This window comes from Archocentrus centrarchus, chromosome 14 (assembly GCF_007364275.1).
Source record: "Archocentrus centrarchus isolate MPI-CPG fArcCen1 chromosome 14, fArcCen1, whole genome shotgun sequence".
In the NCBI taxonomy this organism is placed as follows: domain Eukaryota; kingdom Metazoa; phylum Chordata; class Actinopteri; order Cichliformes; family Cichlidae; genus Archocentrus; species Archocentrus centrarchus.
Window position 1 is genome coordinate 9,493,894 of NC_044359.1, and position 27,653 is coordinate 9,521,546.

The 27,653-nt window shown below is 40.2% G+C and overlaps 1 protein-coding gene across 1 annotated transcript in view; it reads left to right on the forward strand.

Moving 5' to 3' along the window:
* The window catches only part of tmem132e (transmembrane protein 132E), a 135,202-nt gene that overhangs the window by 13,455 nt on the left and 94,094 nt on the right, over positions 1 to 27,653 (forward strand). The window lies entirely within an intron of this gene.

Here is a 27,653-nt window from a genome sequence, read left to right on the forward strand (position 1 = left end):
TCACTGAGCCAACTGCGGCTTCTTCTGACAGATCACTGAACACACAGGGATAAGCATGTGTATTATCCTGGGCTTTTATCCTTGTATTTGTTAGTTTCACCATCTGTGATCATTTATAGGCATTTTAATTTATTTCAACTACAGCTAATGAAATGATAATTATTTCCATTTTGTTTTGCCAAGAGCTGCAGCTGGTGGACAGCCAGAGATATTTTATTCATTTGTTTATTCATATGGACACTTAGTTGCAGGATGCAACAAGGACCGTGTATGTTGAATAACCTGAATTAAAATTCTATACGACAGCAGCGAGGTCACTGCGTGCATATAAATGCAGTCACTGTTGAGTTGCCAATTTTTATTTCGGTGACTCACCGATATTTTTTTTTTTTTTTTTGCAGAATAAACAAATACGTATTGCAGTACACATACACACACACACACACACACGTGTACGGACTCTTAGTAGCCCAATCTATGTGCACAGTACAAGGCTCTTGGAAACCTTGCAGTACTCTGGAGCCCTGGGTATAACATGCAGTATTCAAATGCCCTGGCTCCAAATAAAGGCTTGAGGAGAGAAAGCACAGTGGAATCCAGGGAGAGTGACCCACATTCAGCAGCAGTGGCTTCATCCCCAGCAGCTAGATGGCTACTTGCGCCTTGTAGGAAACACAGCAAACTTCCTGACCTCAGCCTCTGCCTCCTGCCAGCTCTGCGGTCTTGTCCCACGTGTCATTGTCGCTGTCAGTGTCAGCTTGTCTTTTCCCGATGCTTTGATGGGAAATGTCAGCACCTCTTGCCATGGATCGTGCACACATTCAGATCATATGACTGGAGAAGTGATGCTTCTGCCACGGGCCGTCTTGTCAGGACACATCGGGTGACACGGAGAACCACTGTTTATCAGCACTCATCTCTGATAAAAGAGGCGGAGAATCATCCTTACCTCAGACTGCTTCCACTTTTACAGCGACAAGCCAAAATATAGGCTTTCCATTGGGCCGTGCAGAGTACAGGCCGCATCACCGCTACTGACTGCTTGATTCCTTCTTTCTCTCTCGACTGTGAACACGTTATTTTAGGTCAAGCAGTGAGAAGGGGAACGCATTTACCATCGTGAACTTTAGTCCTTTGACACAAATCTCAAAAGGGGAATGCACTGCATGTGCCAAGATTTTAATGAAATGAGCTGTTTTAACTGGAGTTAGTTTTTAATGCTTAAAGAAAGTTGCATGAGTCAGCGCTCTATGCCAGGCACAGCCCGGATATTCATGCGGGTTTATTCCAGGGCTTGGCTATTACTAGAGTAAATCAGCCCTTTTCCAACCTTGAATAGGCATACTGAGCCACTTTGATTTGGAAATTCTTGTTTATTCGCTTGAAAGATTCCTACTTTTAATCTGTTGAGGATATTTTGGTATGCTCAGCATGTTGCTGAGTGTTTGGTTGGTTTTGAGACAAATAAACACTGAACTGAGCACAACCAATTAAATTAGACTAACTCGGTGCAAAACCGCAAAGTTCATCTGGGTCAAGTGTAACATTAAAAAGTCATTAGGCTCTCGCATGTTGTACGGACATCTACATATTCATCACTGTTCCACCCTATCAGCTCAGCCTGTTACTATTAGTCATTTTTATGAACATCTTAAGGAGAGTCTGAAGAGATTAGTTAAGAAACGCATCACATTCTCACTGGGGCACACTAACTTATCCACTATTATAAAACCAGTGTCTTATATTTCATCTCTTAAATTTATCTCTTCAATCCTGCTGGGCCCTTGGGTGGGAATGATTGTTCTGTGCCACAGAAAACCAAAAGTAAATATCCGAGCTGAATAATGCATCAGTTTGTAATACTGGCACGTGGAGTATTGGATTGTGTAGCAAAAGATGGTACAGTGGGTACTTTTTTTTTCTTTATTAACCCCTAAATGAAAGCTCAGTAAGTAGTTTCAGTGATACGTGAACACAACTTTAAGTTGTGTTCTTTCCTTTAATCGACAAAACCCACACAGACTCTTCTTGTAGTTAAAGAAAAAGTAAACACAAAGTCAAATATTATCGATGACAAGCTTGTACAACCTGAACTGTGCCACTCTGAGCAGACCTTAACCATATGTGGACGAATGTAGTAGCAATATGACTAAAATAAAATTACTTCACAATAAAAAGGACAAAGTGACGTCTTCAAATTTCTTATTTTGTGTGGCCAACAGTTTAAAATTCAAACAACCTTTTATGGTCATATGTGGCAAAGAAGAGTATCACCTGTGTTGTAGGGATTATTGCACTGTTGAATAGTTGTACTCTATTGCATTGCAATTAGCAGTTATGGGCTTATTTATAAAAGACAGAATATAATGCATAATTTCCACAGTTTTAGGTCTTGATTTTCATTTATTGCAGTGTTTAAAAGGTAATACAACTCTGACTGTGCAGAAACTGTATAATGTTAGAGCTGAACTATGTTTGTGTGTACGGACAGTATTGTGTGTAAATCACATTTCACCGTATCACAATTTTTGCATATCATGTGTTCTATTCATAGTAGGTTATTTATATGTCTTTATATGGCAGGTCTCATTTGATCAAAAAAAATCTGTTGGTCCCGAAATATGAATAATTCGAGACAGGCCAAAGGATTTTCTGTGCTTTTCTCCAGTGCATATTCAAATATTGCCAGATCCTCCTGTAGAGTGCTGGTTTATAGAGGGAGCCTGGGAGACAAATTGACAAAAGCTCAGAGCTCCTCATTTCCTCCGTCTGCAAGGTAATCAAACAAGCAGTGGCTCAGGTATATATAAAAAAAAAAAGGGGTGTTTTTCAGTTTACTGCACAGGCTTAAGTTAACTGTTTTATCTTTGTAAATTCATTCTACCAAGCTTTAAATGAAAGTGCTTTTAAATCTTTGGACTGCCAAATGTGTGCGTTCTCCTTCCAAACACATTTCATTGTTCTCATCTGGACAGCTTTATGTTCACTGTTAGCCTCCCAGAAAATGTGTTTGGTTGTGCTGAAGTTGTGAAATATTGTAATATCTCTGAAAAACAGAGATGCGTTTTATTGCTTTTTGCTGCCTCACAAAGTGCTGTATTTTCGGATTTTTAGTATTATTAAAGCATTCTCATGAATGGCAACAATATGACAGCAGACTATGTGGAAGTGTTATTGATAACTGACCCACTGTAACATTATGGCCATTGCTTGATGACTCTGCTGTAGTATTTTCTGACCTGGACAGGACTGCTCTTTTGAATACTGACAAACTATCTTCAGCAATCATGGATGTAGAGAAGGAGGATCTGCAAAGGGCTGCTTTGACAGAGGAGGATGCTAACTATAGAGATGAGACAGAGGCAGATGATCCTCTGAACCCCTAAAGGGAACAGCCAAAAGAAGAAGAAGGAGGAAGAAGAGGAATCAGAGCGTGTAATCGAGAAAATCACAAGAAAATTAAAAAAACTGAACTGTCTTCACAACTGTCTTGGCTTTAGTCTGTGGTCGTTACATTATGAGGTAATGGGATCGATGTTTGTGTCGAGTTTACTAGAAAGCACATCCGGTGGAACTCTCCCGGGACAGATGAGTTAAGATTAAAGTTAAAAATGGTTAATATTGAATATCTCCATATGTAACAGAGGTTCTCTGTGAAGAGTGGACTAAATTACCCCACACATCTGGGAGAGACTGATTAATCCATCAAGAGGTGTTTAGCTGCTGCTGTAATCAGTTACCCGGCATGACAGCATGAGGATGAGTTTCTTTTTTTATCCAGCTGAAGTGGCTCTTGCGTGACTTTATTAAAGAACAAACGAGTGACAGAGTAGGTTCGCTTGCTGTTAGTTTTTGTAGCAAATTTTGGGTGACGTTCATTGAGGGAAATGCAGTAATGTAGAAAAATTCTGTTATTGTATTGAGCAATAGAGTAGATTGATGGGCAGGTAGTGAGGCATCTGCTGCGTGAGGTTACAGTGTTTCTCAGTCAGCATCAAATTTCTGTCGCCCCTTTTTGCCCCGTTAGATCATTTTCCAGCTGCACAAAGCAGGCCTTCTCTTACGCACATAGCCTTATGTGGTTATCTTCAAAACCTTTGGGGGTTTAGGGGACAAGACTAAGATAAGCCATATTTTCACAGCAGGCAGCCCCCCCATTTACCTGTCCTTTCATGTTGTCACACACAGAAATTGTTAAGGTTTTATTGCCAGCTCTCCCTCCCTCTGCCTTCCTTTTTTTTTTTTTTTTTTATGATGCCTGCCAAGAGATTTGCTGAGCCAATCTGTAGTAATAGACACGGCTCTGCCCAGCGTGAAGGATTGTGCTGCCCAGTAGGCTACAGTTTCAAAGGAGGCAGTGGTGTGGAGTAGTTGAATCTTCCCCACCGCAACCAACTTCTGATTTTAATGATGTACTCTCTGCCTTGAGTGAGTGTTCTTCGTAGATGTTATTTGCAAAGCTGGACATCAAATCCTGTACACAAAGATCAAGAGATGTCCTGTTTACTGCTGTCTTATAAGCCAGGCTTTTTTTTTTTTTTTTTTTGAGTTGTACGGTTGGATTAAATTAACTGGACACAAAGCAGCTGTTTGTTACTCGACAATGATGGCAAACATGCTGCTTTGCGTTGATCTCAAAAGAACAAAAGTCCCCTGAAATTTTTACTTTTTGTGTTGTTACAATGCCACCGCTGTATTCAGGCGCAACATTGTATTCCCTGACGACAGTAATGGCCGGAAGTCACTGAGTCAACAGAGGTGAGACGAAGAGGTAACAACAGGGTTCATTCATGATTGCCTGTTAAAGCCGTGCTGTTCCATCCCAATATAAATCCACCTTGGCAGTAGTCCTCCTCCTTTTATGCAGCATAATGGAAGCAATGGTAAATTAATAATGGCTGGAATTATGTATTGCGAGCACATGGGAAACTAGCCATTCTCAGTGGAAGAAATTTGGATAAAGACATGATTGGGTTAATTCATAAAACATGGCCACTATCCAGGACTGCTAATCTAATAATTGCAAATGCATGAATTGGGTTTTCCTCTTCGTCCTGGTGGCACAATCTGCATGATATGCCTCATCACTTATTTTTTACTCTTCCCATATTACCTTTTGAGAAAGGGCAGTGTTCATTCCAGCGGCTGCAATAATGTACTCCAGCGGCAGGAAGCTTTTAACTCCACGTGCGGCACTCCCTGCCTGCCAATATTGTGTTCTGGCATACAATCACTAGAGCGGCCGTATTTCTTAAAATGATCATTTTCCCTCTTACTGAGGGATTACATATTATTTTCACTTCCATGTTGAGAACTTGAAAAGCGAAATGACTTTTTGCCTGATGGAGTCGGCCTGTCTTTTGGCGCAAAAACCTCGAAGTCCAGTTAATGTGTGACACTTCGGTCCACACTGAGTCTGTTAAGGAGAATTTTAAATGAAGGTCTGTAATAATTATCTAGAATGTGACGCAGGGCAAGGCAACCTTTGGCTGGCAAAGTCACTGCTAGACTCCACAGATCACTCCTGCAGTATTTCCCAGGTGTATTAACCTGCAGCAGTGAGACAGGTGGAGCAATGTTTCCATGAGTGCCAACATGGGAAATTATCACCTCACTGCTGGCCTGCAGGAGCTACAGGCTGCAGGGCTGTATTAATCCTACCATATGGTCTTCGGCTCAAAACATGGCTCATGGTCATAAATTTTCTTATGTTTCTACCTACTTGTTCTCATCCCAGGGTACTAAATGCAGCCTTTCTGTCCAATGCGTTTGGCATCTCAGAGATGTTCTTTGTATTGGTGTCTTGAAACACTGGTTTAGATGCCAAGAGATGAACAAAACCAACCCAATGAGACCGCAGAATTAATATTACCTTACGTGCCTAATCATTTCCCCATTCACAGTGTTGGATGGGATGGACCTGCAGCAAGCAGCAGGGTAGACAGGTCACCAGTCTATCACAGGGCTTACACAGAGAGACAGACTCAGAGTCCAGTTCAGAATTAAGACCAATGTAGAGTCGCTATTTAACTTGACATGCATGTCTTTGGACTGTGGGAGGAAGCCTTAATACTCAGAGAAAGCCCGAACAGGCACGGGAACAACACGCAAACTCCACACACAGAAAGCTGGCCCATGGATTCAAACCCCAGGCCTTCTTGCTGTCAGGCTAAGGGCTAACCACCACACCATCATGCCTAAAATGCATTTATATAAGAAACTAATATACAACAACAGTGGAACTCAGGATTACCAATAGAAGTTAAGAAACCTTGAGTCTTTAGGCCATTAATACAGTGCAGAACTTTAAAGCCATTTCCTATGCATTCTCACATGTATTAAATATTTATAGCTAAATCTCTAGAAATTATTTGTGATACATTTATATGTAGTGCGACCTAAGGGTAAAAAAGCTATTCAGCTTAATGTGTCTTTTTCCAGAGGGATTATCTTGTATAAACATAATGCGGGGGGGTTAAAGGGAGTTCAAAGACAGGTTCACAGTATGTTCTCGGCCTCTGACTGATTCAAATGTGTCTCTTTTACAATGTTGAGGCGATATCTAACAACTGCAAATTGCATCTATCTGTCGGCAGTGTTATTTGTAGGTGTCGGGGTTTTTTTGGTTTTTTTTTTAGCTTCTCGGGCACCCGTGCAGCAAGACTGACTGTTCCCCCCCCTCCCTCCCACCTGCATCCTCCCCCGCACACAGTGAAGCCCAGCTCCTCATGCAACCTTATGTGTGTGAAACCTTTTTTTTTTTTTCCTCTTTCATCTCATTTCTTTGTTCTTCTTGGGGGAGGAGTGGGCTCCCGAGTGGAGGTTCCCACTGCTGGAAGGTTGTTATGTTAGGCTGATTTAAATTAGAATAATTTTGAGCACACTCCTCAAAATTGATGCCTCCCAGCAAACTAGGGCAGATTTGTTATGGTCATTTGCTATGCCCTCCCCTGCTCTTTAATGGCTGTTTAGCACTCAAGCCTCACAGCTCTGAACTGAGCGATGAACTCCCAGATTTCATTTTTTTTTCCCCCTTTCCCCTACATTTTAAGGAGAGTGGGCATCACATTAATTTTGCAGATTTGGTGGCATTGTACAACCCTGTACGCAAAACTTTTCTTTTGAAACGTGTCTGTTTGAAGTGGATTGGTAACATATCCAAGAAGCATAATTCTCTGCAGTGGTGAGGTTTTAAGGATTGTGGTTGCCTTTGTTTATTCCTCTGTGGGAAGTGTTTTGTCTAAGAAAGCAATTCTTCTTCTCAAGGCACTAGAAAGCATCCCGCAGCAGAGGGACCAAGAAAAATGGAGAGCAGTGTTGTTATTTCAGACTCAAGCTTGAAGGCACTTCTCTAATTTTTATTTATTTATTTTTTGTTGTTGTTGTTGTTCTTGACAGAAAATTCGCAATTTTGCCTTCACAGTGTCACCATAAACTTCATTATCAGGAGGTATTCAAGTGCAGAGTTTAGAAGACAAGGAAACTGTTAATTTGCCGAGATGGATTTTGTACATCAACCCTCTGGTTGTCCTATTACTTATCGTAATAACAAAAACCTGCTCAAAAACAAGAGTTCCTAAGTATTTAGTACTTTAAGCTTCCTCCTGAAATAGTGTTTTGTGCTTTATCTAAAGGAGGTGCAAGTTGTTTATTGATTCATCAGTGTGTGAGCAGTTCAGTTGTAAACTGTTATATATCAGCAAAGAGAATTTGGGGAAAAAAAGGGGGAAAAACAATATATTTCTTTTGATTACAGAGACAGTTACAGATTATTTTCTTCCTTCACTTGTGAGGAATGAATGAAAGTTTCTGTGGGAAGTTTAAACTGCTTAGTATTTATTAGTGTCTGCAGTTAATTAGTACATCACGATAGCCGTCCATTAGCCGTCTACCCACTCACAAAGCAACAGCAAAGGACCAGAATAATCACTAAGTATTACAGCCCACACAGTGGAGGCTATTTGAAATGAATTTGACACCTATCCAAGGTTTGTAGCGTGAAAGGTTCTTGCAGATTCATAGCAGTGCAGAAAGTGGAATGTGGTTTTTTTGTTTTTTTTTCATGAATCTTTTAAGACAAATGTTCAAATCCATAATTTGTGGGAAAACCTGCAGTATGTACATGCTGTTTTTTGGTTTGAGTATCCCTGTACCTTGGCCACAAAAACTACCTGTGATTGGTTAGCTGGTGATGGTGTGCAATATGAGGGTAGCTCAAACACAGGTCTCAATTTAAGGAGCTGCCTTTTTTTGTGTGTGTGGTAATTTAATCTGGCAAAAAAAAAAAAAAATTTTCCTGTTCCTCATCCATTATTTTCCTGCATCTGACCTTATATATTTCTGTTTACTGAAGGGATTCTATGAAATCTGTAAAGTTTGCCCTCCAGCTGCAGTGTCTTCATTTTCTATGCAGGTCTAATCATAATTCTACTTGGCTTTTTACTCAGCTAACATTTTAGTCTCAGAAGTCCTCCTTGTTCCACCTCCTTTAGTCAATTTGAAGTTTTGATTAGATGCGATACCAAGCAACACAACCTCCAGGATCTTCACCAAGAAAATTTGCTGCATAAACTGTTGTCTTTCAGTATTAAAGCAACAGTAGTGTTCATTAATATAACAAATACCTCTGCTAACCAGGTATTTGCTATATTAATGTATGTAACAGTTGTATACATGTAAAAGTTTACATAGAAAAATTTTTTTAGATGTGTTTCTGCCATCAAATTTAAAATGAGTTCTTTTCCATGAGTCAGGTGTCTCAGTTTAAACATTTGATGTTTTCTATGTTCTATTGTGAATAAAATCTGGGTTTGTGCATTGCATTCTGGAACTTGGGACTGGGGTTGGACAATGATTTAAATTACATCTATTAAATAGCAGTGAATATGGCATGTGCTACTGCATAAATCCTTCTAGGGAAACACCCGCTCTGTCCAATCTGCTACCACCTCCCCTGATGGCACTCGAGCCCTCTCATGCACCATCCTGACGTGCGATTTGTCATCCATGCCCTGGAAAGCTGATAGCTTAAACCATTTTGCATCAACCCTTTGATCTGTTGAGATTTGTTTTTAGAGATTAGAGATATTTATTGGATTGCAAAATCATTTTGACAAGAAAATGATCCTTTTGGCCGAAAGAATGACTGATATTCCTGCTTCACTAAAGGAAGTTGTAGTAAAGTCTTTTCTTTAAGTCTGGCAGTATGATTGGCAAAAACCTCAGTTTTATAGTTCACATCAGCAGGAATCAGATCGACATTGAATTCAGGTGTTCCAGTCGCTTCCACGGCCACAGGTGTATAAACCAAGCACCTAGGCCTGCAGACTGCTTCTACAAACATTAGTGAAAGAACGGGTCACTCTCAGGAGCTCAGTGAATTCCAGCATGGTGCCGTGACAGGATGCCACCCGTGTATCAAGTTCAGCCGTGAAATTTCCTCACTACTAAATATTCCACAGTCAACTGTTAGTGGTATTATAACAATTGGGATTGACAGGAACTCAGCCATGAAGTGGTAGGCCATGTAAAATCACAGAGCAGTGTCAGCAGATGCTGAGGAGCATAGTGCACAGAGGTCACCAACTTTCTGCAGAGTCAATCTCTACAGACCTCCTAACTTGATGTGGCCTTCAGATTAGCTCAAGAACAGCGTGTAGAGAGCTTCATGGAATGGGTTTCCATGGCCGAGCAGCTGCATCCAAGGCTTACATCACCAAGCCCAATGTAAAGCATTGGATGCAGTGGCGTAAAACATGTAGCCACTGGACTCTAGAGCAGTGGCGACGTTTTCTCTGGAGTGACGAATCACACTTCTACATTTGGCAATCCAATGGATGAGTCTGTGCATCGTGGTTGCCAGGAGAACAGTACTTGTCTGACTGCATTGTGTCAAGTGTAAAGTTTGGTGGAGGTGGGATTATGGTGTGGGGTTGTTTATCAGGAGTTCCCTTAGTTCCAGTGAAAGGAACTTTTAATGCAACATTTCGGAGAATTTCATGCTCCCAACTTTGTGGGAACAGTTTGGGGATGGCCCCTTCCTGTTCCAACATGACTGCACACCAGTGCACAAAGCAGGTCCATAAAGACATGGATGAGACAGTTTGGTGTGGAAGAACTTGACTGGCCTGCACAGAGTCCTGACCTCAACCCGACAGCACACCTTTGGGATGAATTAGAGCTGAGACTGCGAGCCAGACCTTCTTGTCCAATATCAGTGTCTGACCTCACAAATGCACTTCTAAAAGAACGGTCAAAAATTCCCATAAACACTCCTAAACCTGTGGAAAGACTTCCCGGAAGAGTTGAAGCTGTTATAGCAGAAAGTGATGGGCCAACATCATATTAAACCCTATGGATGAAGAATGGGATGTCACTCCAGTTCATATGCATGTGAAGGCAGACGAGTGAATACTTTTGGCAATGTAGTGTTTTTAGTGGTTGTAGAGTTTCTATGTATGAAGTTTACTTCATTAATACAATCTGTAAGTGTGGTAAATGCTTATGAATAGTATCTAAAATTACTATAAGTGTTCAGAGTGACATTTTCCAAAAATGTTTGTTCCAATATCTGTCCAAATTAGTGTTAAACTAAACCTATTCATTCCATATACTGCAGATCATTTGACATTGATATATATATATATATATATATATATATATATATATATATATATATATATATATATATATATATATATATATATATATGTATATATATATATATTTTATGTATATAGTACTTATGTATATGTGTATAGTGTTTTTCTATTTTATTTTATTTTATTTTATTCTATTCTATTTTTAGTTCATTTGTTTTTTTACTCATCCTTTACATTTTTCTCTGTACTGAGCTGCTGTAATGCACAAATTTCCCCGTCGTGGGATCATTGCAGTTTTATCTTATCTTATCTTATCTTATCTTATTTATTGTATGCTCAAACCCAGGAGTTGGACTATTTTTTACGGCCTCTTATCGGATGTTACGGGATTTTAAATGCAATAACATATCGGCTTCAAATCAAATCAGGATTTACTATTGTCTTATAAAACACTGTTACCAGGCAACAGGCGTAACCCAGCAAGGTGTCTGAATGCATTTGTTCAGAATATTAGCACTTCGTTTACTTAAGGAAATTGCTACATGTCACCAGAAGGGGGGTTAATTATTCTCTCCTGCTGAAACCCAAGATAGACACACACACACTGAAATTGAATTCATAGCAGGTTTTAGAGGATTGTTCGGCTTCAGCTCGTGTTCTCTCTGAGCCACAGTGAGTGGCTCGTGTCGTAGTGCAGCCCTTACTGCCTAGAATATCACAGACTTACTTTTGTGCATCAATAGCCATTTTTGTGCTTGTGTGCAGTCACTACTGAAAAACATGAGCTATGATACAGAAGCCCCCTTTGATTTAAACTAGGCTGAAGAACAATTTGTAATGCACCCCTGCAAAGACAAAGACTGCATAATTTGTTGCTCTTCCGTAAGCACTCTTAAGCACACAGCATGTGCATTTCCTTGTTAAGCAGCATCATAATGAATCCAGCAGACTGAGGTGACAACAGGGCTCAGGATGTGGATGCAGCGGACGCTCGGCCATCAAACTCTTGTTTCTCTGTCTCTCACTTTCTCCTCCCTATCTGTCCTCAACCGAGTGGACGCTGGATTCTGTTACCTTAGTGGACCCTAAGAGAGCTCAGTGTAGGAGAGCAAGCCAATCGGAACTGACAGCAGGTTTCTAACACCCCGTATCTCCACCTCTCGGTGCCGTGGCTGTTGTGTGCTGCCTCCCTTGGGGCCTGGTGTTATCTGTTGTGGAGGAAGGAAAGGGGAATAGTTTTGTGTTTTACAGAGCTCAAAACACCTGGGACCAGTGTGCCTGCCGCCTATCATGTTTTACTCCATACAAGTTTCACAGGGCGAGATTGCTATGTGGAAACGCACCTGTCAAATGAAGCGCGATAAACAAACAGAAGAAAGACAGACAGCTTCCCATCCCTGCGAGCAGAAATACTGTAGCGTTACCAAATGTTTTAACTTCCACTTGATCACTTCAGCACTGTTCATCTTATTGATTTTGTGTCTAGGTAAATCTAGCTTGGTAGCCTGCTTGCTGCAGTCTCAGCTAACTATCACTGACTTGCCGTAAACAAGCAAAAATTATTTGTGAAAAATGTTGTATATATATGCAGCCATTGTTTCTTTGCTTGGAACCATAAAGTGCATATAAAAGATGGACAGAGCCACCATTACCTAGCTCACCTGTTAGTAAAGTACCCCAAGCTGAGTGTTTTTATCGTTATCATCTTGGTGTTTTATAGTGAGATTATAGGAAACCAAAGGGCACTGCATTGTTGTACGGAAGTGATTTGTCAGTCACAACATAGACCCACCCCAAAGCATATCCTATCCATATCCTCCTGGGATCAGAGTTCACAAAATAAGCACTGCTGTGAAACTAGAAACTGAAACATTAGAAATAAAGTTATTTTAAGTTATTTTGGCTTCACTTTTTTAGATCTGTCCAGGTCTGAAAGGTTGTTCTTGAGGCAGGGTATCAAACCTGGTTCAAAGTTCAATGTTTGATACTGACTGAAGTGATGGCTTGTAAGACTACTCAAATTAGTCTGTTGATTTACTTATTTTTGAGTTATTTAACAACTCATCCCTTAAACTCATCTTTAAAATCATCCCTTTATTTGTTTGTGTGCTGACATTCAGTCGACATTTTAACATTTGAGAAGTTTGTCTGCCCTTGTTAGGATCAAAAGAAAATCAGGTTTAGGTGCCTTAGGGGTGTTCTTATGGTCTCAGTGCCAAACACAGGTATCACAGAGGCACTAGGAGGGGTTTTAATCTTTACTCTCCAGATAAAACACAACACATCAAAAGCACACCTTCTGACTTACGCACAAAGAAACATGTTGCTGAACTGAGTTTAAAGGTTTGGATCACACACATTCAGTCTTGTGATTTGCCTGTGGACAAAGTTTGGTCTGTTAGATTTGACCACATCCAGCTGTACACATGCAAGCATGGCTCGTACCTACTGTTCACATGACTCTCTGCAGTCTTGTGAAAAACTAAGTACAACCTATGATTCAGAAGCTTGTTCTGTACAACCATCTTTAGCAGCAATAACTTAAAAGTCACTGTTTTCTACACGACTTTATCAGTTTCTCACATCATTGTTAAAAGATTTTGGTGCAGTCTTCTTTACATCATTTCTTTCAGTCAGGTTCATTCTTTTCTTTTTCTGCCATTCTGTTGTAGATTGTTTTGCTATATTTGAAATCATTGATCTGCTGCAATTGACCCAATTCAGGCTGAGCTTTCAGCTGTCAGAGAGATGGTTTCACATTTGACTCTGGAATACTTTGGTCTACAGTATACAAGCTGTACTTGTTCAGTCTTTTTCTAATTGTACTGTCATGAACTTTAACATTAGACAGGCTAACTGAAGCCTGTAGACTCTGAGATGGGATGAGATGAAATTTCTCTGAGCATTATATTGTCTGATCTTAGGGTGAATTTGGTGGGGCATCTGCTCCTGGTGGCGTTGTGGCAAACCTTCAAACTGCTTTTATAGAGGTGTTCACACTTGCTAATGAGCACTTAAACAAGTCCATTTGATTAGTAGCACCTGGCTGCTACTTACCCTCTTACTTCCTATGGAAGTAATAAGGGTATTCTTAGTTTTTCACAGGACTCCACGTAGTCCTGTGAAATACTCAGTGTGGTGACATGCTGTGAGATTTACACCCTTACCCTTACATCTACACATATTTCTTTTTAACAAATGTTTTTGTGTGTGTCATCTTTTTTTTTTGGGTGGGGGTGGGGGTGGGGTTCGACAATATTGCACTTACTACAAATCTACAAGTCTTCTAATTACAAAGTAAACTGAGTTGTGAAGGGAAAAAGAAACATTAACACTGGAAAATTTATTACAGCAACATAATACTTTTTTTTTCTTTTTAGGTAATTATGACAGCTGAACAGCCCATTTAAATGACACAAACTGCTGGTTATAATGCACAGCAGGGGAATGTGCCCAAATGTCTCTCCATTCTAACATTCATAAACATTTCTTTCACAATGATTTGCCGCTGCAGACGATAGCTCAGCATACAATGTACACTCTCAACATCTGCCAAATCACAATAATAAATACTTCCCTGAATGTCATTCATGAAACATGTTGTATGGCTCTGAAACTTGTACATTAAATGTGTGCTTTTTTTTTTTTTGTGCTCCTGTACTCTTAGCTACAATCAGTCTTTTCTGCAAACTACACCGCTACATCACCTTTTCATGTAGTTCAAAGACCAGCGTCTGCCACAGTCCTTTCATGCGTTAAAATGCCAGCAGCGGCGTGTTGCATTACTGTACCATCATTCAAAGCACAGACATAAGAGTCAAGGTGAGAAATGAATTCATATGTGCCATATGTGGAGTGCGTCTCTGCCCAGAAACTAGACATCCAGTTTTATCTTTAGCTGCCTTCACCTCAGCCAGGCTTTGTGAGAGCAAGAAGAAAAAGGAGATGTGAACTTGACTTTGATAGAAGTCAGGGTACACAAAAGAATATGATGCTCTATTTTTGCACACTGCTTCCGAACACCAGAAATACAGCTTGTAGTGTGAGAAGTAAATGCCGGGCCACCAGCTGCCGAGGTTCGTAAGCTGGCAGCGAGTACTCAGTAAAACATGGACTTCCAAGTGTCCCGGCCGAGCCTGTTATGAGGGGTGACGGTGTTGGGATGTTCTTCCAGCCCACTGCTCAGTGTTTTCATGCTTTGAAGGGGTGAGGAGACTCGCCGTTGTTGTCCCTGTCAATGTTAATAGTGATATGCTTTATGCACACATAATCAAACAAGGAGCAGATCGACTCTACAGCTCAGTGTGTGTGCCCAGTGGTGTCCTTAAGCCTTTCAGAGTGTATACACGTATCATATGGAGTTTGCGGAGGGACACAATTGAAATTCAGACCCAGTTCTTCACTAACCCTCCAGCCGTTGCAGTCCTGGCCTTGGATGATTTTGCTGAGTTTCACGTTCTTGTCTGAGATTTATTATCTCCTACTCTGGCTGGTATTTTATGGTTTAATGACCAGCAATCGCTCCCATCATCAGGGTCAGTTACAATTACATCCACTTTGCCACCGCTCTGGCAAATGCAACTTACTGTACTTTGCTTCCTCTGGGAGACTTTTGGTTTAGAATTGCAGGTGTCACAAAAGTTGCTACGATTATAGATGTGAAATTATCAACAAAGATTCAAATCCAGGTATCTGAGCCCCCGAAATAATTCATCAAACAACCGTCCGTTTATGAGCTGTTGACTCTGTGAAAGAGATGCTTGAACTCGCTGCTGAGTGATATTAAAAGTTGGAATAAAACAAGAGGATCAGCTGTTAAATATCAAAAGGTCCCACTTTATCATATTCTGTGAATTAAACCGTGCTTATAAGTAATGCAAACATTCTTCCAACTCTTAGTTGATTCATTTAGTTTTTATGTTTGACCCTGTCAGCTGTGGCCATGGGTTTATGTTAATTTAAATGCTCCATATTTAATTGAGCAAAGGCACAGTAGCAGGTCTTGGTGGATTCTGACATCACTCTTATATTGTTTAGTGACTTTGAAAGCGATTGTTTCTCTGAAAGACTTGTTTATGTGTTACTCCATCTGTGCTCTCTGAAACACACACACACACACTCACATTCATCAGTTCAAATTGCTAACACTCTTCCAGCAGCTGGAACTGTCCAGTACTGAACAGTTTATTTTGATAAATCACTGCGCTGCTCATCACTCCTCACCTGTCTCACCTTTGCCGCTTATTTCCACTCTCCTCCGCTGCCGTCCCCCATTTCCCTCATCTCTTCCTCTCTTCTCTAATCCATCCTGTATGTTCCCTCTTTCCCATCTCACATGGCAGAAAAACGCATTACAGTTATTGTGACGGTCGAGACCAGACAAATCGTGTCCTATAGCAATGTAGTCAAATTCATTTTTGTTAAGGAAGAAACGAAGGGGCGTGAATAATGAGTTAGTCCTGGTTTGCACTGGCTTCCTCCTGTGAAGGCCAAGCTTTAGGTTAACCTTTTATAGGACACTCAATGAAATATTGTAAAATTCAAAATTTCAGACTCAGAGTGTTATTGGAGCACATAGCATGACTTAATTGCTTTTGTGGCATTTTTCAAAATGTTTCATATTCATGTAGAAAATGAAGGTCAATGAAGTTACCGTATTTGTTTCCTTGCCCACAAGTGTTAAAAGTGTACAAGAAAAAAAACACACATATACAGTGAACAGAATGTGTATTTTATAACAGATTGATTGCATCACCACTTTTTAGAACATTACAACATACACAATGATCCATATCATGCTAACCCAGAAGCTTCTGAAGGGTTAAGAAGTGGAATATTCTGGAAAGGCCACATCATAACAGTTCTGATTGTTTATGCTGATTTTGTCCAATGATATATTTAAAGATTAATGCAGTGTTTCTGTTCCACACCTCAAATTAAAGCTGATAGTCTGCTCTGTAAACCCACATTGGTCATATATGCGTAACTTGAATATGTGTTGGTAAAATGCTGAAATCAGTGGCTCCAAAAATAATCCCCTAATAGCACGTAAGTGGTACAATTCTAAAATGAGACTTTAGGCCTATCAGGTGCGCACATGAAAGCTGCTCTATCTCACTTTGAAGGAACAGCTCAACTATTTTGTCTGTCTCAGTCAGATGTAAAGATCAATATAAATTTCAGTGCTTGAGTGTCTAGTACAGATACAGGATAGCTGTGCTTCTTTTTAGCATGAGATGAGTAAGACAGTGTTTTTTTTTTTTTTTCTCTTTTGAAAGCTTCCTGTTGTGCTCACCTCCCTGAGGTGGTTTCTCAACAATTTTGCTGCCAGCACACTGAGATATTGCCAAGTTAGTTTAAATCTGGCAGTTAAAATATTGCAGATACTGTATGTCTAATTGTGGTTGCAAGGGGTCTTTTTTTTTCTTCTTAAAACTGGCCTTGCAGTCTTTTATGACATATATATATAGCATGCATGGAAAGGGGAAATTTATATAAACTGACTCATGTGTGCATTTATTTGGAAATTCACATTGGCTACAGAGACAGCATGTGAAAGGAGTGGGTGTATTTTTACTTACACAGCATTTGAAGATCATTGTAGGACGATCCTTAAACCTTCACTTGAGAGTTGGATCAGTATCAGCGGTGAGCTAGTGATTACCTGTGACTGATCTGGACTCGGAGGCAGGTGGGAAATATTTGTTGAAATATTTTCTGTTTGTAAGGTTTTTTTTTTTTTTTAATAGTCTTGTGTTCAGTAGCCACCCGCGCAGCAGCTACTCTGTAGCTTTAAGGCTGGCACCAGCATGACTCCATAAAAGAAGACACCTCTGCAGGGTGAAGTGTGTAAACAACACAGCTACAGCTGCAGCATTTGTATATGCATACACACAAATCCTGAAAGAAATATTAACTTAAACTTGAAGGAGGTAAAGAAAGGGGGTGAATAATAATACTTAATAGTTCATCTTTAATAGTTTGCAAAATGAATTCTAAAAAAAAAAAAACTTTTACTGTATCTTACAATTCATTAGATGCATGTTATAGTTGTGCAATTGTAACTAATGATGCTTGTGCTACTCCTTTACTCTGAGTGAGAGAGATCAGTGTCAGCGTGCAGCTCTGTAGCCACTATAATGACTTCACAAATCAATGCTGTCCTGCAGGTGGCTGCTGGCTGCATGATGATGTCCCATCTTTTGATTTTCTGTTAAACTAAATGAACATAAAAAACAATATCCTAACAATCATTACGGACCATGACAGCATTATTAGGCTCATGTTCAAAACCTGCTTTTGTTGTTATGGTCGACAGGGTGCCAGCAGAAAGAATGGGCGCTTACTAGGTAGGTTCATATTCTCCTAGACAGAATATGAACCTACTGCTCTGTTGACCCATGGTCTCAGTAAACATCTAACTGCTGAGTTTATTATCTCAGTCACTAGTTTCAAGTCTTATTTAAAACAACATGACTGTTAATTTTATAAATTTCGAGTCCCATTAGCCTCAGAAAGGATGATGGAGATGTTCTCGACAGGCTGCCATCATATGAGTGTATATTATCCTCGGTTTCTCAGATGGCAGTGGCTAATTTGCAAGGCTCAAGGCTCCAAAAACACAGCTTCTCAAAGCGACAGGTCACTGTGGTTTTGCAGCAACACCACTGCTGGTAATAGGGGAACCATTTCTTTCGATGTAACGCTTTCTAGCAATGTAATTTCCTCATTGAATTTCTGTGTCAGGGGTGGGCAATTAATTTTCTCAAGGGGCCACATCCGTTGTGGAGGGCTGCAGCAATAAGCTTATAAAGAGATAATATTAAGCATAGCTGAATTCACCTTATTGGTACAACCCTAAACAACAGTCCCAGTTTCTCATGTGGCCCCCTTGGGAAAATTAACTGCCCACGCCTGTTCCATAGCAAGCAGGTGTGTGAAGGAGGACCTTTAGTTGGCATATCAAATGGGAAAGATCAGACCTGCTGGCTGGACTCTCTGTCAGTCAATTAAAACAAGTGTGATGCACATTTTTCTTTGGTTTCTGCCAGCAAGCAAGCGAGACTGAGACCAAATAGCTCAGTGATGCTGAAGCAGCCATGAATAAACAGCCTTTATTGAACTCTGGATTTTTATATTACTTACTATAACTGGATGTGCCAAATATTGTCTTTATAACTTTCATACGCTCTCCATGCCTCTCAGTTTAGAGCTTTTGAAATTGTCAGCTGTGTCATTTTCTTTTCCTCCCCTTGTTTACTGTTTATCCTCCAGTTAGAGACAGTTGGATTTATGGTAAATCTTTGAATACAAGATAGAAAGCGTTTCTTTTTCCCTTAGGTATCAGTAACCTAGTGTGCACATCAGTTGATCCCTGAAATGACATTGACATGAGGTGCAAAACAGCAAAGATGTGGGTGCCAGAAACCTGACTCTCATGGGATACTGGAATACGACAGCATGCTGCCTGTCGCAGGCAATAGTTGTCATTGTAGAGGAGATGACATCTGCATTCAGCAGCAAGCTTTATTCATCGTTCCCCTCTTTATTTAGCTTCCCAAGCCCAACGAGTTGGAGGGCTGGATAGGGCAGGATCCTCATCAGCTTTTAACTGGAGGCACAATTGGCTGGCTCATTTGGCAAAGCAAGGCAATTAGAGTAGCCGGGTGAGGAGACAGAAAAGGAAAAGGGGAGAGAACAAGATGAAGACAAAGGAGAGTGAAGAGAAGAGTCTGAGGATGGAGGGAACTGGAGCGGAGTGATTTAAATGGAGCCTGGGGAAATACATTAAGGTGGGGTTGACACGAGGACAGGTCGGCAAGTATTAGAGCCAGGCATGAAGAGGTGAAAGCAGTAGGACTGGAATGATTACATGCTCAATGTGACGTGAGATTATTTTCTTCACTCTCTGCTTTTTGTGTTTGGTTCACAGGAGGACATTTGACATGTGTTCCCGAAGCAAATAAAAAATACTGATTTATGGCATTGATAAAAGAATAAACTGCACAAGAGAGGTGAAGAAGAGAGGGCAGGCAGGGTGGAGAGAGTGGAAACAAGTGTCAGGGGTGATTTGTGGCAGAAGGATAGCAGGAAGCATGAACGGGAAGGTTTGCAAGATGGTAGTGAGACCTGCTATGATGTGTAGTTAGGAGACAGTGGCACCAACAAAAAGACAGGAGGCAGAGCTGGAAGTGGCAGAGATGAAGATGCTAAGATTTTCATTGGGAGTGACCAGAATAGAGCAGATTAGAAATGAATACATCAGAGGGACAGCTCAGTTTGAGCATTTTGGAGACAAGGTTAGAGAGGCAAGGCTGAGATGGTTTGGACATGTGCAGAGGAGGGATAGTGGATATATTTGACAAAAGGATGTTGAATATGGAGCTGCCAGACAGGAGGAAACGAGGAAGACCACAGAGAAGTTTCATGGATGAAGTGAAGGAGGACATGCAGTTGGTGTGACAGAAGAGGATGCAAAGGATAGAGTGATGAAGGTGGATGATTCATAGTGGCGGTCCCTAAAGGGAGCAGCAGAAAGAAGAAGCTAAAACCATAAACTATTATTCTGAAACATTCTTGTTACTTTTCTTGTGTCTTCTCCACTGTTAGTTTTAAGTAGGTGCCCCACTGACTGATCCAACTTTGACAGCAGGCTGCCTGATGTGGCACTGCTTTGATAATTAACAGTGTAGCTGGTGTTTGGTGAAACACCTAAATGTGGTCCCGGGGACACCCACTGTTGCAAGAATTACCAGAACGGTGGTTTGAGTTCTTCCTTGGGTGTCTGCCTATCTGAATATCTATCTATCTGGATTAATCTGTCTTAGTAATGGTACAGTATACATTCAGAGCAGTTACTGCCATTCGATTTGTTAAATGTACCATTTGCACCATGTGGTAACAAGCAGGTGAGGTGGTACACGTTCACTCACAGCAAGAGGGTCTCTCTCTGTGTCTGTGTGGGTTCTGATCCTCCCACAGTTTCTATCATAGCTTCAGAAGTTGCTTAAAACAGTCACAAAAATTCACAGTTGTGTTCAAAATAAAGGTAGATTTCAAACATGGATGTGGTCTGACCATAAGTACTGACTATAATAATGTATTAATGACAAGTGATTACTCATTGGACAGACAGTCAACACACTGACAGGATGTGATCTCATTGCAAGATGGGCCATATTTCTTCCTGTGCTTTTAAACTAAAAGCCCTTTGGAAATCAATTCCTGTTTCTCAACCAGCATTTCTTGTCAGGTTATTGTCCTTCCCAAAAACCGCTACGTTGATCTCAATCCATCAGAACATTTTAAAGGTATCATGGTTTCCCCATTTTCTTATCAGTCACTCTGGTCAGACAGTCTGCTACACAATAGTCTCTGTTTTGTGCCAAACAAGTTAGTAATGCAATTTTTCTGTGATTTGTTTTCTCTGGGAACTTGAATAGTCCTACTGTCTGGCTTTTTGTTTGCTTGCTGGGTTTAGGAGGTTTGGCGTGGTTTCAAATAGTGTCCTTTGGTGTTTGATCTCTTTCAGCTTCACTTACTGTCAAACAGTCCAATATCTCTACATTTTTGGCTTCAGCGTGTCTCCTGTCTAACTTGTAAGACTTTAAAACTTGTATAAATATATAAAAAAGACAAGAGTAACTCACTAACTCAAGATTGTTGAACTTAAGTCTTGCCTCTCGGTGATACTTTCTGAGTCTCCAATAATGAAAATAATTAAAATCTACATAGAGCATTACCCTCAGTGAGTGTAGTTTTTTCTTTTCAGCGTATCTCCTGTCATTCAGTGTTTCTTCATTAGTTACATCTTGCTAGTACTGGGTTGGCCCCCTTTTGACTTCAGAACTGCCTTAAGTGTTCATGCTTAAGGCTATCATATTGACCTAATAGCATCACACAGCTGCTGCAGATTAGTCAGCTGAGAATCTTTCATTCCACCACATCCCAAAGGTGCTCTATTGGATTGAGATCTGGTAACTGTGGAGGCCATTTTAGTACAGTGAAATCATTGTCATCTTCAAGAAACCAGTCTGAGATGACTGAGATGAGTACACTGAGGCATAAAGGGATGGACATGGTCAGCAATAATGCACAGGTAGGCTTTGGTGTTAAACAATTTTGAGTTGGTCCAAAGAAAATAGCCCAAAAATACACCATCACCAGTGTGATCCCAGGGATCTAGCCAAAGGTTGATCACCTGGCGTTGTGCCGGGCTGAGAATTTTACCAGTTCGCTATCGGAACTGCTCGCTATCACCACAATTAGCAAGCGGGTGTGGCAAATAGCCAGTAAAACGTAGAGATGGTTCTGTGGGAAAATCCCCGTAGATCAGCAATTTCTGAAATACACAGACCAGACACACTATGTCCAGAGTTGCTTAAATGACCGTTCTTCCCCATTCTGATGGTCAGTTTGAACTTCAGCAGATCATCTTCACCATGTCTGCATGCCTAAATGCGTTGAGTTGCTGCCATGTGATTGGCTGATTAGATATTTGTGTTACTGAACAGTTGAACAGGTGAACCTAATGAAGTAGCAGGTGAGTGTAGATCTAGGATGAAACCGTTTAAGCACTCATCTTATATTCTGGAACTTTAAGTTCATACCACAGTAACAGTAACAAGAACAAACAAAACCTCTAGAATATTGTCTCTTTTGGTCTTGGGAGCCTATCCCAGCTGTCATAGTGGCAGGGTACACCTGCCCTATGACACAGGTCGCAGGGCTAACACGGAGAGACAGACAACCATTCACACCTATGGGCAATTATAGAATCACCAATTAACCTAACCCCACTAACTGCATGTCTTTGGACAAACCCAGACCTTCTAGCTGTGAGGCAACAGTGCTAACCACCATGCCACCATGGCAACAATCTACATCCATGTTATCCAAATAGTTTGCAAATGTTGGTTAATTTTTTTTTTTTGGTGTAATAGGAGCCATTCATTCATTCTGTAAAGAAAGAACATTGTCATTTCAGGACAGATTTTTCCAAAGGCCATGTTGTAGCAGCTGGGTCAGCTGTACTATTGTGCTTATTATTTGAAGACACCTTCAGTTGTATAAAGGATTAATTAAACACTTGCAAGTTGGAATTGGCTGTGTACTGAAGCGAGACGGTGAAGGTAAATGGAGAGTAAAAGTGACTGTGGTTGTGCCTGAAAACAAGCATGGAGTGAACAGGTTGGGTCTTCCTGTACCACAACGTTTTATTGTGAAAGTTTAAATTTGTTTCGCCTTTATTTTCGCTTGGAAAAACTTTTTCCAGAATCAAAGAAAAATGTTTGCTCTTCAACGCCGAGCTCACCATTGTTATTCTTCCTACTTGACAGTATTCAGTATTCAAAGGAGAGAAACTGATATTTCATTGATTTTCAAAAGTGCTCAACCTGACATTTATGGAGAATCTTCTTGAAATTAATCTGGCATCTCTGTTTCTGCTCTTTGGTGAAAGGGCAAGGGGATGAGAGAGCACAGAAAGATGGATGGAGAAGTTATATAAACTGCACAAAAATAATGCAATTTTCATCAGCTTTAACTGCCACAGGGAAGCAGCCCCCTCAACTTTCAATAACAGCTACAGCAGTATTTTACTCATATAATAGCTGTATGAAATACTGAGATGAAACATCCAAATTAAATGGAGGGTTTTATATGGAAGGAAAAAACAAATATATACTTGCTTACTAACATATGCTTCATATAGGATTTTAGAATCAGTTAATCAATAGCAACTTTCAGGCTAAGACCTTTGTGTAATTATCACAAACACACACGTTCATCCTCTAGTAGATTGTCAGCCTACACCCTGTATTTTATGCTTTTTCTGCTCCCAGGTCAGCTTTTGTGGAAATTCCTCTGGATTGCTTTTAGAGAGTGACAGAGAAAGAGAGATTGATTTGGAGCAGTAAGGAAAATGGTGCTCTTCTTTAACTGCAAACTGGGCTAAATTTATCAGGGGCTTTTGTTCCCTCCACCTTCACTGCCAGAAGGTGGAGGGAACAAAAGGCCAATGGAGAATCCACTTCCAACATTTAGCCTCTTCAGTAAAGACAAAGAGAAACGCCCCCCAAGAGCAATGAAGGCAAAGAGGGAGAAAGACATGTTTGACAGAGAGGTAGCGACTGCATCTGTGGCAAACTGAGATTTTCTCATTTTTGTAATAGCATTTTTAAAAAGCACCATTTTTTTTTTGGGTATAGTCTTATAGTATAGATTGTATAGATTGTTAAAAAAAAAAAGACTTTTAGTAATGTGCAATACTGTTTTCTAGTGAATACAAATCAAATAAAGCTTATTCTGATGCATTTGATGGAAAAGATGTTCACAGCAAGCTATTGTACTGCACACGCCATTTGGTCAAGTCCATAACTCATAACTCATCTGAGCAAAATTATGTTGCAGTCAGTCTCACTACCCCATTTACTGCATGCTCAGCCTTATTTAAGGTTGCTGCACTGCTTGTATCATTCAGCAACTGTGACGCCACCACAACCCCGTCACCGTTTAAACTGACTGCATTCTTCTCCTGAACGATAGGAGTCACCACTTAGGAAAAAACGTCCACCGGTATAAGAGTATAAGAACAGAAAAAAAATATTTTATTTTTTCTTTCAAGGTTTTCTCCAGAAAGTCAGAATTTTCAAGCTCCTGCAGCCTAATCTGGGAATCTCTGAGCTCCTGTGCTGATATCCATGAAATAATGGTAAAGGCTACCGCATGCACCAGGTCACAAAAAGTGAGAGGTGGAAAGCAAACCCAAACGGCAGCCATTCACGAAGGTGATGACATCGACCATAAACCTGATGCCTGATTGCCAAAAAAAAAAAAAAAAAAAAAGGTGATGTCTTGTCAGTACTCAAGAAAGAAGCTGTATTTAGATGACATGGACAAAGCAGATTAGTAACCTACTCTTTGCTGAGTAGGTTCCTAATGTTGTGTTTCTTGTTCTAGCTCTGCAGTACTTTAGCACATTTTTAAGGTAATATGGTCAAACTGTTCCAGATTATACTAGGAACTCTTACACATCAGTGTAATAGTTAACAAAAACAGCTGACAGCATCATTTAATAAACTTATATTCAATATTTTTTACAGTAACAATACAGTAGATACACTGTAAAGTAACACATTTTAATTTCTAGCTTTAGGGCCAGAACTTTCTGTGTTACAAGTCACATGTTGAGTCATCTTTCATCCTCTTACTATATTATACTATGTATGTACTGTATTTATTTTCAATGCAGAGCATCGTGGATACAGTCATTTGCTTTAATGGAAATATTATATTTTATCTTGTTTTATCAGTGTTGTTTATACCAGCTTCTTAATGCATTCTTATTAACTAGACCTACATTTAGCATCTTATAAATATCCAAGCAGTTAGGTGAAGCCATCCTAAAGCTTAGACAAATGGGTTTAAGTCCACAGCTGCTGAAGAAGAGTGAATGCGCTGAGTTCCCCTTGAGCAAGGCAATAAGACTCAACAATGTTAGCAGAACTGCCTCTGGCTATATTGGGAAGCTGCCAGTTGTGGTGGAGGTCTGTTTGTAAAAAAGCAACTGCGTGTGTGTAAGACTAAGACTGTTAAAAATTGAATTTACTTAAAAAAAAATATATCAAAATTTACACCTGGAGCCTTGTCTGTTGAAGAGCCGCAGGCTTTCGTGGCATAAATCTTCTGCGTATCTTTGGAGCAAAAATCTCACTGTGATCTAGATAATTTGATCCATTATGCATGAATCTTGATAACACAATGCAAAGGAGAGCAAAGGTATGGTGGCTTTCTTTAGAGATAGCGGTACACAATCACACGATTTGCATTCTAATGAGATACCCAAAGGGACTCATCCAAAACAACCTGTATACTGTATGTGAGAACTGCTTTGTACCTAATTAACTTTAGAAGTTAGAAGTTATGGATTGTTTCTAACCTTCCAAGAATCCATAAAACTCATTTCCAGCCAGCTGCAATAGAGGTGGTCTTTTATAGGCAGGCATCTCCATGCAAATTTACTTTTTTCCTCCAATATATACACGGGTTTGGTTATTGGAATGTAATGTTTATGCATTTACTTGGGCTGTGCAGTACTTTTATTATCCAGTTCATAGAAGTCCATATCATTATATCCTGTTTGGGCTAAGTGAACATTTTGAATACACTTTAATTAAGGAAGGTAATTTTCTTTCAGCTGATTAGCAGACAGTTTGGGTGCATTTAAATACAACACAGTTTGCATATTAGCTAAGTTTCAGTGGTTAGAGCTGGAGTAAACAGAGCTGGTAGCAGAATGGGCTTGTAAAGGCACATGAGAAAGACTTTGGCTGTAAAATTAGTTTCAGTGGGGTTTTTTTTCTTTTTTTCTTTTTCTTTTTTTGGTTAAACAGACTCATGGTTGTCAATTTAATAGTACAAATGTTAAAGGACGCTATAGGGTTTTTTCGGCCTTGCTACAGCTTCTTTGGTGTTTGGTTATTTTCTCCTTGACTTTTGTTTTCAATGAAACAGAAGATTCATATTCAGAACTCCCTAGAACAATCTGAATCAGTCAACTGAAGTCACTAAAAAGGAGGTGAAATAGCAGACTGCCCACATCAGACCTATAACCTCTCTATTGGAACCAGCATAGTGGCTCAAAAGATTTCCTCCCTTTTTGGTGTCACTTTATACTCAAGAACCCGCACATGAATGGTATGAAAATATTATCTTTATATGCTTCTTTACTTTGAAATTTTCTGTATTATGCTGCAGTTACACCAGGGAAAACAGCGGTTGGAGACCTCAGCATGAGCAAAATTACTGCTGCAGTGTGCAGTGAACTTGAAATGGTTGCTTCCACTGGGAAGGGGGGGCTGTGACCACTCATAGTCAGTGAGTCAGTTGCCATTTTCAAAGCAACTTTTATACATCAAGATTGGGGGGGGGGGGGGGGGGGGGGGGGTCATGGAGTCAGTCTGCTATTGGTTTATCGGTTTGTGATTGAATGGGGCCAAGTTGCCAATTATATGTAACCTGTTTATCATAATAATAGAGGGAATAACTGTGATAAAACTGGCAAAAATTGTAAATTTGTTGCCATCTACATACACAGAAATACACATTAAACATTTAGATTCAGTCAGATTCTCCTACATTTGAAACAGGAATTCCTCCACATATAGTGATGTAGTTGCTACACGACTTTAACTGCAAAAAGACATAGGCGCTTGGCAACCTTGCTTTTATATGCAGAATATGTCCAGCATGCAATCAATATTGCAAATGCTCATCAGTCCAGACTGCCTCAGACTGATTGCAGCGTGTTGGCAGTCTGTCTGCATTTAGAAATCAGGTAGCAGTTATTTGTAAATCTTTCCCAGTCTGTCTGAGAGTGATTGCAGTCAGTCTAAGTCAGACAGCCACACATTTTTCCTGGTCGCGAGGAGGTTGCCACCCCATTTTTACTCTAGTGTGACTGAGCCATAAGAGGTAATGATTCAAAATATCACTTTTAAAAGTCCTTAAACAACTGATTCTTTGGCAGTAGCAACACAGGTCTCAAGCGTTCTTTGGTTTCCATATGAGCTGCAGCTGCAATGGTCACACTGCTTTTCGCAGCCTTATAGCAAAAGAAAGGGACTTAGATCTTGGTTGGGTGGATATTTGAGTGCTGCTCCTTTTTTGTGTGCTTGATTTAACTGCTTTGTTAACTCTGTTCTTTTCCATTCATATGCTTTTATATATACATCTCATCATCTCTGTGCCACTGCCCTTCAGAGACAACATAAAAGTCTGCAAAGCTCCAAGTATTATTGAAACGTATCGTTTTAAATGCAAAGGCCACATCCACTGAGGACTACTGAAGTGTGTCTAGAGTCAGATTGCTGACTGACTTATTATTTCAATTTAACATTTGCATATTATCTGATAGAAAGAAGAGCAAAGATAGTTCAGAGAGCAGACTGTCAAAATGGGCATGCCAGCTGTTTTCTAATGAAGTACAGGAGCTGCATGTGGAAGTATGGGATAAAACACTGTTTCACACAGTGTTTTCAGCTGTTTGGTTCA